This window comes from Meriones unguiculatus, chromosome 6, assembly GCF_030254825.1.
Source record: "Meriones unguiculatus strain TT.TT164.6M chromosome 6, Bangor_MerUng_6.1, whole genome shotgun sequence".
Classification (NCBI taxonomy): Eukaryota; Metazoa; Chordata; class Mammalia; order Rodentia; family Muridae; genus Meriones; species Meriones unguiculatus.
In genome coordinates this window covers 103,272,867-103,289,603 of record NC_083354.1, presented here as the reverse complement: position 1 = coordinate 103,289,603, position 16,737 = coordinate 103,272,867, and the positions used below count along the sequence as shown (strand labels likewise).

Here is a 16,737-nt window from a genome sequence, read left to right as displayed (position 1 = left end):
AGCATATACCGTGCATGTCTTTCTGCTTCTGGGATAGCTCACTCAGGATGATCCTTTCCAGTTCCCACCATTTACCTGTAAATTTCATGATTTCCTTATTTTTTCATTGCTAAGTAATATTCCATTGTGTAGATGTACCACAATTTCTGTATTCATTCTTAAGTTGAGGGGCATCTGGGTTGTTTCCAGCTTCTGGCTATCACAAATAAAGCTGCTCTAAACGTGGTTGAACAAATGTCCTTTTTGTGTACTTGAGCCTCTTTTGGATATGTGCCTAGAAGTGGTATAGCTGGATCCTGAGGAAACCCTATTCCTAGTTGTCTGAAAGTGCCAGATTGATTTCCAGAGTAGTTGTACTAGTTTACATTCCCACCAGCACTGGAAGAGGGTTCCCCTTTCTCCACAACCTCTCCAGCATGTGCTGTCACTTGAGTTTTTTATCTTGGCCATTCTTATGGGTGTAAGGTGAAATCTCTGGGTCATTTTGATTTGCATTTCCCTGATGGCTAATGAATTGAGCATTTCTTTAAGTGTTTCTCTGCCATTCGATATTCCTCTATCGAGAATTCTCTGTTTAGCTCTGTTCCCCATTTTTTAATTGGATTACTTGGTTTGTTGCTTTTCAGCTTCTTTAGTTCTTTATATATACTGGATATTAGCCCTATGTCAGATAGAGGGTTGGTGAAGATTCTTTCCCAATCTGTAGGCAATCATTTTGTTTTGATGACGGTGTCCTTTGCTTTACAGAAGCTTTTCAGTTTCATGAGGTCCCATTTATTGATTGTTGCTCTTAGAGCCTATGCTGTTGGTGTTCTGTTCAGGAAGTTGTCTCCTATAACAATGAGTTTTAGGGTCTTCCCACTTTTTCTTCTAACAGATTTAATGTGTCTGGTTTTATGTTGAGGTCTTTGATCTAACTGGACTTCAGTTTTGTGCAGGGTGGTAAGTATGGATCTATTTGCATTTTTCTACATGTAGACATCCAGTTAGACCAGCACCATTTGTTGAAGGTGCTATCTTTTTTCCATTGTATGGTTTTGTCTTCTTAGTCAAAAATCAAGTATTCTTAGGTATGTGGGTTTATTTCTGGGTCTTCTATTCGGTTCCACTGAGGATTTGCTTTCTGCCTTTCTCTTTCGAATGTTGGTAAGGTCCAATGTTTCCTGTTCCTGACACTTTGGCTTCCTCACTCTCACTCTAAATTCACCTCCCTTTCTTTGCCCCTCCTCTCTCCTTGCAAACTGACAAATGTCCAGACTAAGAACTTAAGTAACATATTGTGTTTTGTTTGTTTTCCAACTCTTTCATTTTCTCCCTCTGTTTCTGAGGGAAATGAAATGAAAAAAAATGCATTGGTTTGTGTTAATTTTTAAGTCATTCATATCCAGAAATTCCTATAATTTAAATTTGGTAATTTTGATTGAACACAGAAAGATTAAATAGTCATTTTATAGGACTCTTATGAAATATGAAAAATTGTTTTTCTGGTTGAGGACAAAGTAAACGAAGACCCCTTTCTTCCTCCGACTAACTACCTTTTGTCTTGATACTGAAAAAGTATATGATTCCCTGCACTCTTCCGAAGGTTTGGTTATGAGTTTCAGTATCTGCTTTGATACACTGCTAGGTAGAGTCTTTCAGAGGCCCTCAGTGGTAGGCTCCTGTCCTGTTATTCTTTTATGAGACTGTATCTCCAACCAAGGACCATATATGGATATAACTTAGAACCCCTGCTTGGATACAGCCATGGTAGGTCAGTATCAAAGTGGGTTTCCTAGTAAGTTGAACAGGGACTATTTCTGATATGTACTCAATGCCTGGCTCTTTGATCTCTCCCCCCCCGAGGGAGGAGCAGTCTTCCGAAGATACCTGATAAGCTAGGGTCAGATGGAAGGGGAGGAGGACCTCCCCTATCAGTGGAACTGGAAAGGGGCAGGGAGGAGATGAGGGAGGGAATGAGGGAGCGGGATACAGCTGGGAAACAAAGTGAATAAATTGTAACTAGTATTAAAAAAAAATAAAAATAAATAAAAAAGAATCTTACTTTACTTGTTGATCTTTATATTAATCAATTGGATCAATTTGATAAAGAGCAATCAATTTAATCTTTATATTAATCAATTTAAATATTTCCCACCATATATATATATATATATATTAAAAAGAAAAATGTTTATATGTTTTGGAGGGAATGAGGGAGTGGGCTACAGCTGGGATACAAAGTTAATAAACTGCAACTAATATTAAAATTTTAATTAAAAAAGAAAAAAAATATATTGTCTTTGCCAAATGAAGACATTATTATGTAAATGCCAAAGACTCATTACTAACTCTTTTGTGAATATTTATATTTGAAAATTAGGCAGACACATTCTTTGGAAGGTAATATGTGTAGGGAAATGAGGCCATTAAATTTGGTTTTGATGTTACTAGACCAACAACATGGAATGATAATAGCTAAGACATTCTCACATCAGCACTTTACCACAGCCAACACTGTACCAACAATGAACCAACCAGATTAATATTTTGATAAATTCATTTAGTCAGTTGATTGAATTACTATTGCATATGAGTGAATTTCCTCCAGGGGAAAAGATTACATAAGGCAATCACCTCAAAATAAGGATGACTAAATGCCCATTACATCCTTCCTGGAATGCACAAAGTGACATTTCTTATAAGTGGCCCAGGAGACTGTGGAAGGGGTGACTTACATTGACAATTGAAGACTCTTTGATATTCCTCTGAAATTGGTCTTTCATTGAAAGATTTTCATAAACTAGTGACCAAATCATGAAGAGAAATCTGGGAGATTTGTTTGTTTGTTTGTTTGTTTCCATGATGAGCAGCACTGCATGTAAAATATTTTACAATAAAGAATAAGAAAGTGAGTAATACATGTAAAATTTCAATGTAAGTGAATGACGGCTCAGAAATTTAATTCATTTTTGCATTTTATCTATCTATTTATTACAATTTATTCACTATGTTTCATTGCTGTAGCCCCTCCTTCTAATCCTCCAAGTCCCACCCTCCCTCCTTCTTCTCCCACTATGCCCCTTCTCTAGTCCACTGATAGTGGAGGTCTTCCTCCCCTTCTATATGACCGTAGCCTATCAGATCTCATCAGAGCTGGCTGCATCATCTTCCTCTGTGGCCAGGGGGAGGTGATCAGAGAGCCTAACCAATGAGTTCATGTCAGAGACAGCCCCTACTTCTCTTGCTAAGGAACCCACTTGCAAACCGAGCAGCCTATGGGCTTCCTCTGAGCATGGGGTCTAGGTTCTCTTCATGCATGGTCCTTGGTAGGAGTATCAGTCTCTGGAAACCCCTCCCTGGGCCCAGGATTTTTGCTTTATTCATAATAGCCAGAATCTGGAAACAACCTAGATATCCTTCAGCTGAAGAATGAATACTGAAATTGTGGTACAATTACACAATGAAATACTACTCAGCAATTAAAAACAAGGAAATCATGAAAATTCCAGGCAAATTCTGGGAAATAGAAAAAAAACAAAAACAAACAAACAAACAAACAAAAAAACAACAAAACATACTGAGCTAGGTAACCCAGAAGCAGAAAAACACCTATGATATATACTCACTTGTAAGTGAATATTAGACATATAATAAGGGATAAATATACTAAAATCTATAGTCCTAAAGAAGCTGAGTCAAAAAATTAATATTGATATGAGCTAATGGCCAATTCTGTAAGGTTAAAGGACATTTTACATTTTTATTTTAATACATGTTCAAGTTTATAATTCAATACAAAAAAACTGAAACATTTTGCAACTAAAATTACAAATTTATAGGCAGTTTTATTATTTTTGCTCCGTGATTCTCTTTTATTTTTAATGAGTGAAGCAGTATGTAGCTAAAAAGCTTTGAGTAGCCAGAAAGATAGTAATCATATGCTTTTCCAAGAAACTGTGTAGCTTGCTCCTGAAAATCTGGTTAAATATAGCCTTTGTGGAGGAAGCAGTTGGACTCAAGGTCTTTGAATTTCTGCATGGGTGAATGGCACCTCCAAGGTGCATAATAGCTGTTCCTGCAGGCAGAGTAAATATATCCACTAGATAAAAACCATAAATTCAGGTCAGTGCATTAGTACAGAAAATGTTATTAGCAAGTTAGCATTTCCCCTTCTCTCTTGAGGTAGTCATTTCTTCTTCCTTGATAAGTTTGTTTTTTTGAGAACATAATGTGCAAATACTAATTCAGAACCATAATCAGCCAATTTTCTAAAATTAAATATTGAGACAATGAAGGCAAGTAGAACTTATGCCCATGAACCAAAGAATTGATAATCTAATCCTTTTTAAGAGCTTGGAAACTGAACTGCACTGTTTATGAACATTTAAAATAATGTTTAACTCCGTTGAAACATTTCCACACCGGAAAAATGAAACACCGTAATTCAAGCTGTTTTTGAAATGGAGTATGTTTTATTTATGCTTTTCCTTAATGGAATCACCAGCTCAAAGTTATATGTGCCTACACAATGTTCTTCAGCTAATTTACATTGCATTCTTCTAGAAAAAGAACTGTCCTGGTAATGCAGGGACCTTCAGAACAGTCTAATTTTTCTTTACCAAGCCTGCTAATACTGTGTTAGGAGACACTTTGCTAAATGCAAACACAAAGAGAATAAATTACAATTTGCCAAAAAAAAAAAAAATAGCTTGATTGACTCAACTATTTTAAGTTGTGTGAGAAAGCTGTTGGCATCTATGATTTTCGGTGACCCAGACTACATTTTGTGATTCTGTGACCTGTAAAAGGTATTGGCTAGAAGCATTTTGAATATCATAATCTTTCATAGTAAAGTAAGGTGGTTTGAGATAGTGTCCTGGAATAGTACGCTGTATGCATACATTCAATCACTAATATAATTTCTAAAATCTAGTTTAGGGCATAACATGTACTTTTCCACACGTTAAAGTACCGTCTGAGAACCTTTCTAAAGAAATAAAATTCTGATTTCTGCTCAATTCTGTACTCTGAATTTGAAATGCTAAGACATCAGGCAAATCCTTTGCATGACAGTCCCTCTGAGGTTTACTGAAATATAATTGTTATTCCTTCCTATTTTTGATTGAAAATGGAGGGTACTTATAAATTTTATACTATACAAGTCAGTCAATAGAGTTTTCCATTTTCATAGCTCCTTTTTCTATTCTTTCACATCTCTGAAAACAGGGCAGTTGATTTATTATGATCCTCATCTTCAGTTGTAGCAATCTGTTTGCCCAGGGTACTGGGCCACTGTCTCACAGATTGCCTCCTGCCACGATGTCAACCCAGAGTATAATTCCTAATTCTTGTCATATTGTATTGAGTACTTTTCAGTCCCAGTTATATAGTGATCAAAGTTACATTGAAAAACACTGATCACCACAGTAAGTAAGGCAAATCATTGCCATGCTCGGCAATCATCAGAAAAGATGGGAACAAATACAGAGACCCACAGCAAAGCTTTACTCAGAGACCTGGGAACACTCAGCCTTAAACAGCATGTCTCTACTAAATCCCACCCCTCAGGGCTCAGGGAACACTGCTAAAGGGACAGCAGAGGCAGGGTAGCAGTGAATGGAGAACATCATGAAAACAGGCCTTCTATACCATAGGCTCAACTGTGAACCCACAGAGACTGGAAGCAGCATGCACAACGCCTTTAGGGGTCTACACCAGATGGGGTCCTAAAGCTGAAAGGAGAAGAGGACAAACGCCTCCATTCTTAATCTAGAACCGATATTCAATTAATAACCACTTGCAAATGAAAACACAGTTTTCTTCAATGGAGTCCTACTGGGGAAACTAACTACCCTTCCCCCCAATTATTAGATAATATTTAATATAAACTGTATTTAGTGGAACATATATATATGTATATATATATATAACTGAAATAATATTTCAGAAGAATAAAAATCCTCAAGGAACTATGAAAATAGAACTAAAGTGATCCCAAAACAAACAGAAGGAAGAAAATAAGTACAGAGATTAGTAACACTGAAAGTAGAAAAAGGAAAGAGGGCCAGCAAGATCGCTCATTGGGTCCACTGGCTTCCCCGAAAGCTTGATGAGGAGTTGAGTCGCTGATAAGCACCCGGTGGAGGAAGAAAACTGACTCGTACACGTGCTTCTCTTTCCTCCACTTGTGGAAAACATGGTTTGTGAATCTGACACCAACACACGTACAAACAAAGGCGTGAACACATGTCGAAAGGCCGACTTCAATATGTGTCCGGGTAGAATGAACAGGTGGGCGTACAGTCATAAAAGAGGACGGAAGCTGCTAGTTCCTGCTGAGAAACTTTCAACTCTTTTTAACTCTTCTCGGCCAGTACTTGGTACCTGACGAGAAACTCTAGGGGCCAGAACTGATGGCTCATGGCCAGGGCCAGCGAGAAAGAAAAGAGAAACGGGAAAAGAATCATGCACACGCACACACACACACACACACACGCACACGCGCGCACACACACACTGTGATGAAGCAGAACAAACCCCAACAACCTTTTATTTTTATCTCAACCTTCTATACCTCTTAAAACAAAGTTGTCTACGTAAGAAGAAAAATACCTTGTAGCCATAAAGCAATTTTCAAAAAAACCAGAACAAAACAAAACAAAAATCTCAAAAAACAAAAAAACTAAAAGAAAAAAAAAACAGCTAAATTATAAACACAAGAGTTACAACAGGATATTTGATTACATTTTTATATTAAAATCCACACCTGACTAAACATTCTTTACCTATCTTTTATTCTACAAACTCAAATTCAGAGCAATAGTTTTTATGTGATAGGTTGACTAAGGTTTTTACTAAAAAAAAAAAAAAAAGTGGTTTATCTTAAGTCTTATTTTTAAAGTCTTGTATAGCTAATCATGCCTTTCCTTATCATGGTGCATGCCTACAGTGATTTTTTTTTTCGTGATCATAAATTTGTTCCAAGGCTGTTCTTCTGCATAGTATAATTCATGTGCTTGTCACACAGGAAGGTGCAGCTTTCGCTCCTCTGCAGGAAGGCTTCAAATTACTTAAACCAAAACAGGAACTCTATAAAATCATTATCAGTAATTGTGAAATCACTATTTCATCTAAACAGCATTATTTCATGAAAGTGCATCGCCATATTGATCTGAAAGCTATAGCATACATGCAGAGGCTGCAGTACACACCCATGTAGGTCCCGTGACTCCTGCTTCAATCTCCGTGGCTTCACATGAACTTTCTTTGTTCTCTGGACTCCTCTATCCCCTCTAGCTCTTATATTCTCTGTCTCCTCTTCTGTTGTCTTCCCTGAGCAATGAGAGAGGGATTTTATGGAGACATCCCTTTTGAGCTGTGTATTGCAAGGTCTCTCTCTCTCTCTGTCTGTCTGTCTTTAGGTAATATCTGGCTTTAATTTTTAATTTTTATTTTTTTTTTATCTCTGCACAAGGAAGCCTATCTGATGATGCCTGAATAAGGCACTGATCTATCCATTTGCCTGAAAAATCTCATGATTTCCTTATTTTTAGTAGCTGAGTAGTATTCCATATTGTAAATGACCACAGATTATTTATCCACTCTTTGGATTAGGGACATCTAGGTTGTTTCCAGATTCTGGCTGTTATGAATAAAGCTGCTATGAAAGTAGTTGAGCAAACGTACTTGTAGTATGGTGGAACATTTTTTGGGTATATGCCCAGGAGTGCTGTAGCTGGGTCTTGAGGTAGAGCTATTCCCACTTTTCTGAGAAAGTGTCAGATTGATTTCCAAAGTGGTTGTACAAGTTTGAACCCTGCAAACAATGGAGGAGTGTTGTCCTTGTTCCACATCCTAGCCAGCATGTGCTGTCACTTGAGTTTTTGATCATAGCCATTCTGACTGGTTTAAGATGGAATCTCAGAGTCGTTTTGATTTGCATTTCCCTGATGACTAAAGATGTTGAACATGTTTTTTAAGTTCTTTTCTGACATTAGAGATTCTTCTGTTGAGAGTTCTCTATTTAGCTGTGCACCCCATTTTTTCTTTCTTTTCTTTTTTTATTTTTTATATTAATCATAGGTTATTTATTTTTATATCCCAGCCATAGCCCCCTCCTTCATTCCCTCCCAATCCCACCCTCCCTCCCTCATATCCATCCTGCCTCTTTCCAAGTCCACTGATAGGGGAAGACCTCCTCCCCTTCCATCTGACCCTAGCTTATCAGGTTTTTTCAGGACTGTCTGCAATGTCTTCTTCTTTGGCCTAGCAAGGCTGCTCCTCCCTCGGGGGAGGAGGAGGTCAAAGAGCCAGCCATTGAGTTCATGTCATAAATAGTCCCTGTTCCCCTTACTAGAGAACCCACTTGGATACTGGGCTACCATGGGCTATATCTGAGCAGTGGTTCTAGGTTATATCCATACATGGTCCTTGGTTGGAGAAAGTCTCATGAAAGACCCCTGTGTTCTGATATATTTGGAACTCCTGTCCTCTCCAGGTTTTACTACTCTTCCTTCTTTCATATGATTCTCTACACTCTGCCGAAGGTTTGGTTATGAGTCTTAATATCTGCTTTGATATACTGCTAAGTAGAGTCATTCAGAGGCCCTGTGCTGTAGGCTCTTGTCCTGTTACTTGTTTTCTCCTACATCCAATGTCCATCGCATTTGTCTTTCTAAGTGAGGATTGATCATCTTACTCAGTTCCTCCTTCTTGTTTATCTTCTTGAGGTGTATAGCACCCCATTTTTCAACTGGATTATTTGGAGGTATTTTTGGCATTTAATTTCTTGGATTCTTTATATATTTGTGATATTAGCTCTTTATAAGATGTAGGATTGGTGAAGATCTTTCCCTTATCTGTAGACTGCCATTATGTTTAATTGAAAGTGCCCTTTGCCTTACAAAGGCTTTTCAATTTCAAGAGATCCAATTTATTAATTGTTGATTTTAGACCCTGAGCTGTTGGTGTTCTGTTCAGGACGTTGTCTCCTGTGCGAATGATTTCAAGGTTGATCCCCACTTTCTTTCCTAAAAGATTTAGTGTATGTGGTTTACTGTGAAGGTCTTGATGGAGCTAGAGAAGATCATCCTGAGTGAGGTAACCTAGACCCAGAAAGACACACATGGTATTTTAGCCATATACTACATGATAAACATTCTGAATTCACAGACCCAAAAAAAAAAGTAACAAGGAGGACCTAAGAAAGGTGATTAAATCTCACTCAGAAGATGAAATAGGGTGGACAGCCGAAGAGGTGGAAGAGAGGGACTAAGGTAGGAGAGACAAATGAGGATGGAGATCAGACCGGGGAGGAGAGGGAAGGACATAGGGCCTGCAGTGAGAAGACAAATTGCGGGCAGAGGCATCTCTGTGACAAGCCGGAGACCTAAGGCAGGGTAGGCATCTGGGAGGATATGGAGGTGACTCTAGCTGAGACACCAAGTAGTTGTAGTCATAGAGCCTGAAGAGGACACTCTCTAGCTATACAGGACTCCTCATAGAGGGAGAGGAGCACCAACTGAACCACAAAACCACCCACCAAAATTTACCCTGCCTACAGGATGTGCAGAGATAAAAATAGAGCACAGATTTAAGGAATGTTCAACCAATGCCTGGCCCAAAATGAGACACAACATGGGAAACAGGCAATCCCAGACACTATTCATGATATTCTGTGATGCTCGAAGGCAGGAGCCTGTTACAGCTATCCTCTGAGAGACCCACAGACATACATAGGAAGTCTTGTAGAAAAGTGGGGAGAAGGATAGAAGGACCTGAAGGGGACAGGAGTTCTACAAGAAGACCAACAGAGCCAACTAACTTCTCTCAGGAGAAGAGAGTGGAAAGGGAAGCCATTTATGGTGCAGTGAAGAGAGGGAGAGGAGGCAATTTTACCTGGAGAATTTTACAACGAGACATTGAATGAGAGAACAAATGAGGCACAGGTGAAAACAGAAAGAGACAAAATGAGAAGGAGCCAGAATATTAAAAAAAGATTACTGGACTTACTGTGAGGCCAAGCAGAGCTATTCAGAGTCCTAGAGAAAAACCACATTGTATAAGTAAGCTGGGAGAGGACTTAGAGCCCGAAAAGCTGAATTCAAGGTTTTGTAAAATTGTCATCATACCTATATGTGTACATATATAGTAAACACACATATATATCCCAAAAACCCTTTGTGTAGATATTACAAAAACTTCTAATTTATGGTTTTGCTGTGCTTTGATGTGATTCGTCAATGCAAAAAAAATAAAAATTAAAAAAAGGTGGGTATTTGTGTCTATACCTGTTCCTTATGCCTATCCCTGGGCACTTTTTGTTCTCTTTGTTCAATTTGTCCTATTCTGATGTGTTGGCTATTGTTAAAATTTATTTTATTTTATTTGACATTATTTTTTTGTATTAGTAGCCTTTAGAATTGTATTTGTTTTCTAATAAGGAGAGCAGTGAGATAAATTTGGACGAGAAGTCTGAATAAGAAGTGAGAAAAGTAGAGGGAAGAAAAAGTTTAATTAGAACATACTATATGTAGAAAAATCTATTTTTAATTTAAAAGTTCAATTTAATTCGTAGTAAAAAAATACTGATTATTTCAATTACAAATTTACCAAACTCAATTCTGGTACCTTTCTTTCTTTGTTTCTTAGTGACAATTCTATAATTTCTATGATTTTTTTAAAAATCTTAATGAACTCCTCTTAGGCATTCTGAACTCCAGATGCTCCCTTGCAATTGATCCATTTGTTGTGTGGAAAGAATTCAAGGAAAATGAAAAAATCTTTACTTGAATATCTTACATGAATGTTTACTCAGAATATAACTTTTGTGTATGAAAGTGTTCATCAATTTCTGCCAAAGTATAAAAGTCATAATCAGGCATTGCCTGAAATACTTGAAAAGATTAAAAATAAAAATATGAAAGACAGTGTAGAAGGAATATTTGTATATTCTATGGATGTAGCACCTGTAAATAATAAATCTGGTGGCTTATAACTTAGGCAGGAAATATGAGGTAGAACATCCTGTAAGCAGAAAGGATTCTGGGATAGGAACAGGCACCTGACATTCAGCCAGCTAAATGTGAGAATGTACACACAGTGTCTGAGATCAGGTAATCAGCCATGTGCAGAATGTAAGTTAGTGTCAATGGGTTATTTTAGGTTATGAGATAGTTAGAGAAGAGCCTTGCTATATGGCCTAGGTATTTGTATAATATTTAATGAGTCTTATGAGTCATTATACTGAGAACTTGAAGAAGGAAGGAAAAATCTCCTTCTACAGCAAGACAGTCATGCAAGAAGAAATTCATGTATGACTCATTGATGGAGTCACAAAGTTATTCCTCAGGAATACATGTAAAGATGTTAAGGCAATATTTATGGTTTATTCAGTATATATGAAGTTCCATTCAGAAAACTAATCCTCTGAATATAGAGCTGTGAATATAGAAAAGACAAATAAAACTATCAAAACACAACAAATTTCAGCAAATAAAAAAATTTATCATAAAGGAGGTAAATGTTTATTGAATGCTAGAAATAGAAGACCAAATCAAACAATAAAATCAAGAATATGCTAATAAATTCTCAATAGGGGTGATGAGATAAGTATAAATTAGAAACGGTAAGAATTTGAAAAGCTAAATTGTGCATTAGAAAGATAATCATGAACAGAAATGTGTCTTTTCAAAAACCAATTGAAATTTCAATTGTATGAATTGATGAATTCAAAGAAAAGGAATGACAAACTGAAACTATAATTTTTTTTTAAATATGGTTCAAGGAGGATGGGGTGGTATATCTAACTGTTACCATTACAGTATCTTGAATGATTTTGGACATAAACCTCTAGGTATTTCTTGAGAGAATTTCTAGATTACATTTAGGTGAAAAGCATATCTTGTTAAGTCTAAATTCAAAGAGAAAGGAATCCATGCAGGAGAATGTAGAAGAATATAGAGGAATATAGAATATCCAGCAACATGGCTGCTTTGTCAAGGGATCACATCCAAAGATCATCTATATATGTGATCCTGCTGGAATGAAGATACACCCTGGATTACAGTACTATCTGGCTGGAATTCTGACATGCCCTTAGCACACACCTTTAATCCCTTACAATGAAGGCAAGGTTAGATTTTAGAAAGGAGAAACAATGTTTGAAAAAAAAAATGTCTAATTGAGTGGCTTTCAAAGTGAATAATCAGAGAAAGATCTGATGGAAGAGGATATGCCCAAGTCTCAGGAGAAGAGTGAGGAAAAAGGCAATTGAAGAGAGAGCAGCACAGAAAGAAAAAGAGGAGCTGTTTTACCAGAAGAGTTTTATAGAGACAGGTTGAAGAAAAACCAAGCTTATCACGGGTAAAGACAGAGTGATCCAGAGAATGAGAAGGGGTCCAGAAGATTAGAACAGATTGCAAGAGTTATTTTGAGGCCAAACAGAGCAATTCAATCAGAAGCTGCAGAAGCTGAAAGAAGCCAGTTTGAATCAGTCAGCTGAGGATTTTGAGCCAGAACATCTGAGTTTAACCAGCCAGCCAGAGTTCAGAAAGAGCTAGAAAGGGTGAGTTTATTCACCTTTAAGTAACAGAGATTGAAAACATTCTAGGCATAGATTAGATTATATGGAGGCTAGAAGCTTCCAGGACTAGGTCTACATTGGCAGATGGAAACAGTAAGCCACAGAGACAAAAATTACATCTGAAAAATAAAAAAAATAATTGAACAGCAGAATCTGTCCGTCTTTATTGCAGGAGCAATGTAATTAGCCTCCTGCTCAAATGGCTTCACCTATCCTGCCATGATAGTATATATTACTTAGAACGGAGTTTAAACAAACCCTATCTGCTCTCTTTATGTTGGTTTCATCAGGGATTTTGCCAGCAACATGACAAGTGATGTACTATAAAGAATGCCATGAATCAAATTCAGGACACAGGTCATTATATGACTGGTGAGCAGATGCTGTCTCCATGTTGTAATGTAGGAGACTTGGGAAAAGCAGAGAAACAGAGTCGAAGCATTTTCTTTCCTACATTCCCTGTAGTCCACATACTAAGGAGGAGCTTTTGCTGTTGCTGGGTTTGTCCTGGCAAACAACAGGTATTTATTTCAACATGAGTGAGTCTGCCCTGTTCCTACAGGGTTTTTTTTTTTTTTTTTTTCCTTTTTGGTGATATGCCCTAAGAACCTACTGTTTTAACCACCAAGCACCTCCTGAACCTTAACATACCATCACAAGAGATGACATGGATGAAGGTTCTCAGTGGAAGTATACAATGCATTCCTTCATTCTCTAGGGTAAGAGATATATGTATTTTCCTACACATGATGCTTTGGTTGTGTAAATATTATTTGTACTTTCCAAGGAAATTTTTAATGAAATGTCAGAAATTTTTATTATCTAGTTAACAGAGGGTGTCAAAATATGTCCTCCTCCACGGTGGAGATGAGGGAGGGAGGGAAGGACTGGGAGGGAATGAGGGATGGGGACACGGCTGGGACACAGAGTTAATAAAATGTAACTGATAAAAAAAATAATAATAAAATAAAAATATGTCCTCTTCGATTTTTAAAGCACATTAATATGCCTTACTGCAAGCAAATTAGTTTCCCCTTTTTCTGTTTTCCAAATGTGAGGTAGATCTTATCATTGTGTGTAGATATAAAGGTAAACGTAATAATTTCACTAGTAGTATGTAATCTACTTAGTAGAAACCCAAAGAATCTTATCAAAATCAAAATGCAACACTATTTTGGCTAATAATGTTTCATTTTCATGCAGATATACTTTGTTTTAAGCTGAAAACTTTATTTCTCAGAGAACAGAAGGAAATCTTAGGCTATTCAAAGATTAAAAAAATAACATTGGAAATATAGCAGAGATAGAAAAAATAAATGAATATTTTCAGGATGTTCAATTTGCGTATTGTCCTACTGATTTTACAGAAATCTTCAAATGGTTTCTCTTTTTACTTTAGAGAACCCAAAGGATAAGTTAACATATTGCTGAAGGTTATTATCCTGTTTACTGAGTGTAGCTGGCATTCTGTGAAACTGTGTATTTTTTAGAACACTTACTGGTAGCACATAATGAAATAAATAGTTGGGCTTTTTAAAATTATTTTCGAGTTTTTTTTTTTTCAGAAAAGCTACATCAATGACAAAATTAAATGTATGAGAAAAGAAAATCGAGAATGATTGAGAAACAGGGTTCTTTCTCTGTTGCTCAATTCATTCCTAATATTTGTAACCAGTTTTCAGAATTCCTGCCAGCTCCTTTCAGGAATGTCATTGAGCCTTATTTGAGAAACCATCTTCAGGCATTCTGCCCATTTTATTAAATGCCTAATTGGTGTTCACTTTAATTATTTTTCTTTTAGTTTGATATTTTTTGTTTTGTTTTTGGTACTGTTGCTACTATGCTTTGTTGAGATAAGTGCTCAGTTTAAAGGCCATAAGGTTCTCAAGCTAAGTTTTTATCCAGGACGTCCTCAAACAGAAGCTCTTGCATCCTCTGTGCTTGCATTGCAGCTACATACCAGCATACACAAATCAAAAGCCCACTCATATATATATATTTATTTATATTACTATATATAAAAATATAAATATATATATAAATATATATTTATATATATATTACTGAAAGGGAGAGAGAAAGAGAGAGAGAGAGAGAGAGAGAGAGAGAGAGAGAGAGAGCACTTACAGCAGGGCATATGTGTTGCAGTCAGAGAATTTCCCAGCATTGGGTCTCTCATTCCACCATGCATGTTCCAGGAATTGAACTTCAGCCCTCAGACCTGGCAAGCACCCCTTACAATCCGCCAATTCATTGACCTCCAAAGTCCCAAAGTCCATTTTTATAAAATTAAAATTACCTTAAGGTGTTGACAAATTGTTTATAAAGAAGTAACTAATGATGCCAAGTGTTTATGTAAAACAGAGTTAGTTAGGATATTGGTTTGGCTATGGACAGTTAGAGAGAATAGTGAAATGGAAACTCTTCGCGATGTATTAACAATGATGAGTGAAATAAGGTTCAAGTGTAACAGTAACAATATAGAAGAAAGGTATTTAAGAAAGAATAGCAAGCTTAATATTCATGAGACAGAAAAAGACACCGTACATTCCTAGAACCAAGAAGACAAAGTGCTTAGAAAGAGTGAGTGAAGTGATTAATCAGCAACTTGGGAGTCAGGAGTAGGATCCAGTATGGAAGGCTAAGCCATATCAACAGCAAGTATATTCCTATAAACCAGACAGTTTACCTCAAATGGGCCTGCTAGAGAATTTACCTCTCTATCCCTTATTCTTTAGTGAAATGAGTGTGGAGTATACCCTGATCTTCTGATTTCTAGATCTGAGTGACACATGTCATAACCTTGGTATATAAGTCAAAATATTTTTCTTATGGCTCAGGATTTTTGAGGTTCAAAATCAAGGTATCAGAAGGTTGGAATCTCCTGATATTCTGAAGGAAATCCTATCAAATGTTGCTTTTCTAAGAACTGACATTTCTGGAGCATTTCCAACTTCCTTGATCTACAGACCCCTCACTCCAGCGTTTGCCTCTACCATCACTATCTTTTCACTATCTACCATGATTATCTTTTCTTCTTCTTGTTTTCTGTTTCATCTGTTTTATTTCTTCTTAATACATCATTGGAAATAGCACTACTTTCCATCCAAGAGTACTTCATTTTCAGAATTTTAACTATTTATTGCCAGGAAGTATTGGCGAGAATCTTTCATTGCAGCATTCAGAAGGCAGAGACAGGTATGTGTATAGTGAGTTCCAGGACAGCCAGGGTGACACAGAGAAATGCTGTCTCAAACCTCACCCCATCCCCACAGATGCAAAACAGTAAGTAAGTAAGTAAGTAAGTAAATAAGTAAATAAATAAATAAATAAGTAGAAATTAAAAAAAAAAGATTTCAAAAAACAATTTATAGACCCAAGAACCTTATTTAAGGTCATATCATGAGATTCAATTAGATATGAGTGCTGAGAGGCCACTGATACACCGATTGTGGCAGTATAATGCTGGCAATGATGAGTAGTAAGAAGTGATTATTTAGTCCCAAGCAAAATCATAATGTAGTGTTGGGCTGAACTGTTCAAAGTGGGCTACTCAGATGCATTTTAAATTATATTATTGACAGTGAGAAGAACTTCATGGTCAAGAAGAAAGTAAAGAGTGCTTGGGAGTTGAGCCCAATTCCAAGATAACTGATAGAATGTACTGAGTAGGGAAATGTGTGAGAAATTTTGATTTTCAAAGAAATAATTGATATATATATATTTTTTTACTTTATTAGATGTGCAATCTGAAACACTAAACAGGAAACTGAGCATTCATTAAAAAGGGAAAATTGTCAAAAAATTGAGAAAAAGTTCAGTAATGTATCTTTTCTATTTAAAATCATGGCTGAACATATCGTATTTCCCCCTTCATGTAGTTACAAAATTAGCATCTCATCACATCATGTAATTCAGTGTCTACCGAGAATGATTCCATCTTCAGTGCCACATGTAATGTTTCCTGCATGCTTTGTCACAAGGCCCACATCTCCTGGAGGCAACCACAATGCCAGTTAATATCAACAGTACACTTAACCCAGAAACATCAAACCAGGTATGCAAGTGATGATCTCTATGTCATATCATGCACTAACTACGCAGTGTTCAGGAAGCCACAAAAACTCTCTGGTTCAACCCTTGCTTACTGTTAAAATGAGGACACCAGTTAC

At 36.8% G+C, this 16,737-nt stretch overlaps 2 long non-coding RNA genes across 9 annotated transcripts in view; one reads left to right on the top strand and one right to left on the bottom strand.

Moving 5' to 3' along the window:
• The window catches only part of LOC132654744 (uncharacterized), a 229,602-nt gene that overhangs the window by 154,918 nt on the left and 57,947 nt on the right, over window positions 1–16,737 (top strand). The window lies entirely within an intron of this gene.
• Window positions 1–16,737, bottom strand: part of LOC110542629 (uncharacterized) — a 106,883-nt gene that overhangs the window by 79,356 nt on the left and 10,790 nt on the right. The window contains exon 1 of one of the 7 annotated variants that reach the window (XR_009592452.1): window positions 2,718–2,857. The exons of the other annotated variants lie outside the window; for them this stretch is intronic. This is a non-coding gene — a long non-coding RNA (uncharacterized LOC110542629). Of the gene's footprint in view, window positions 1–2,717; window positions 2,858–16,737 lie in introns of those variants that run through there. 7 annotated transcript variants of the gene reach the window in all.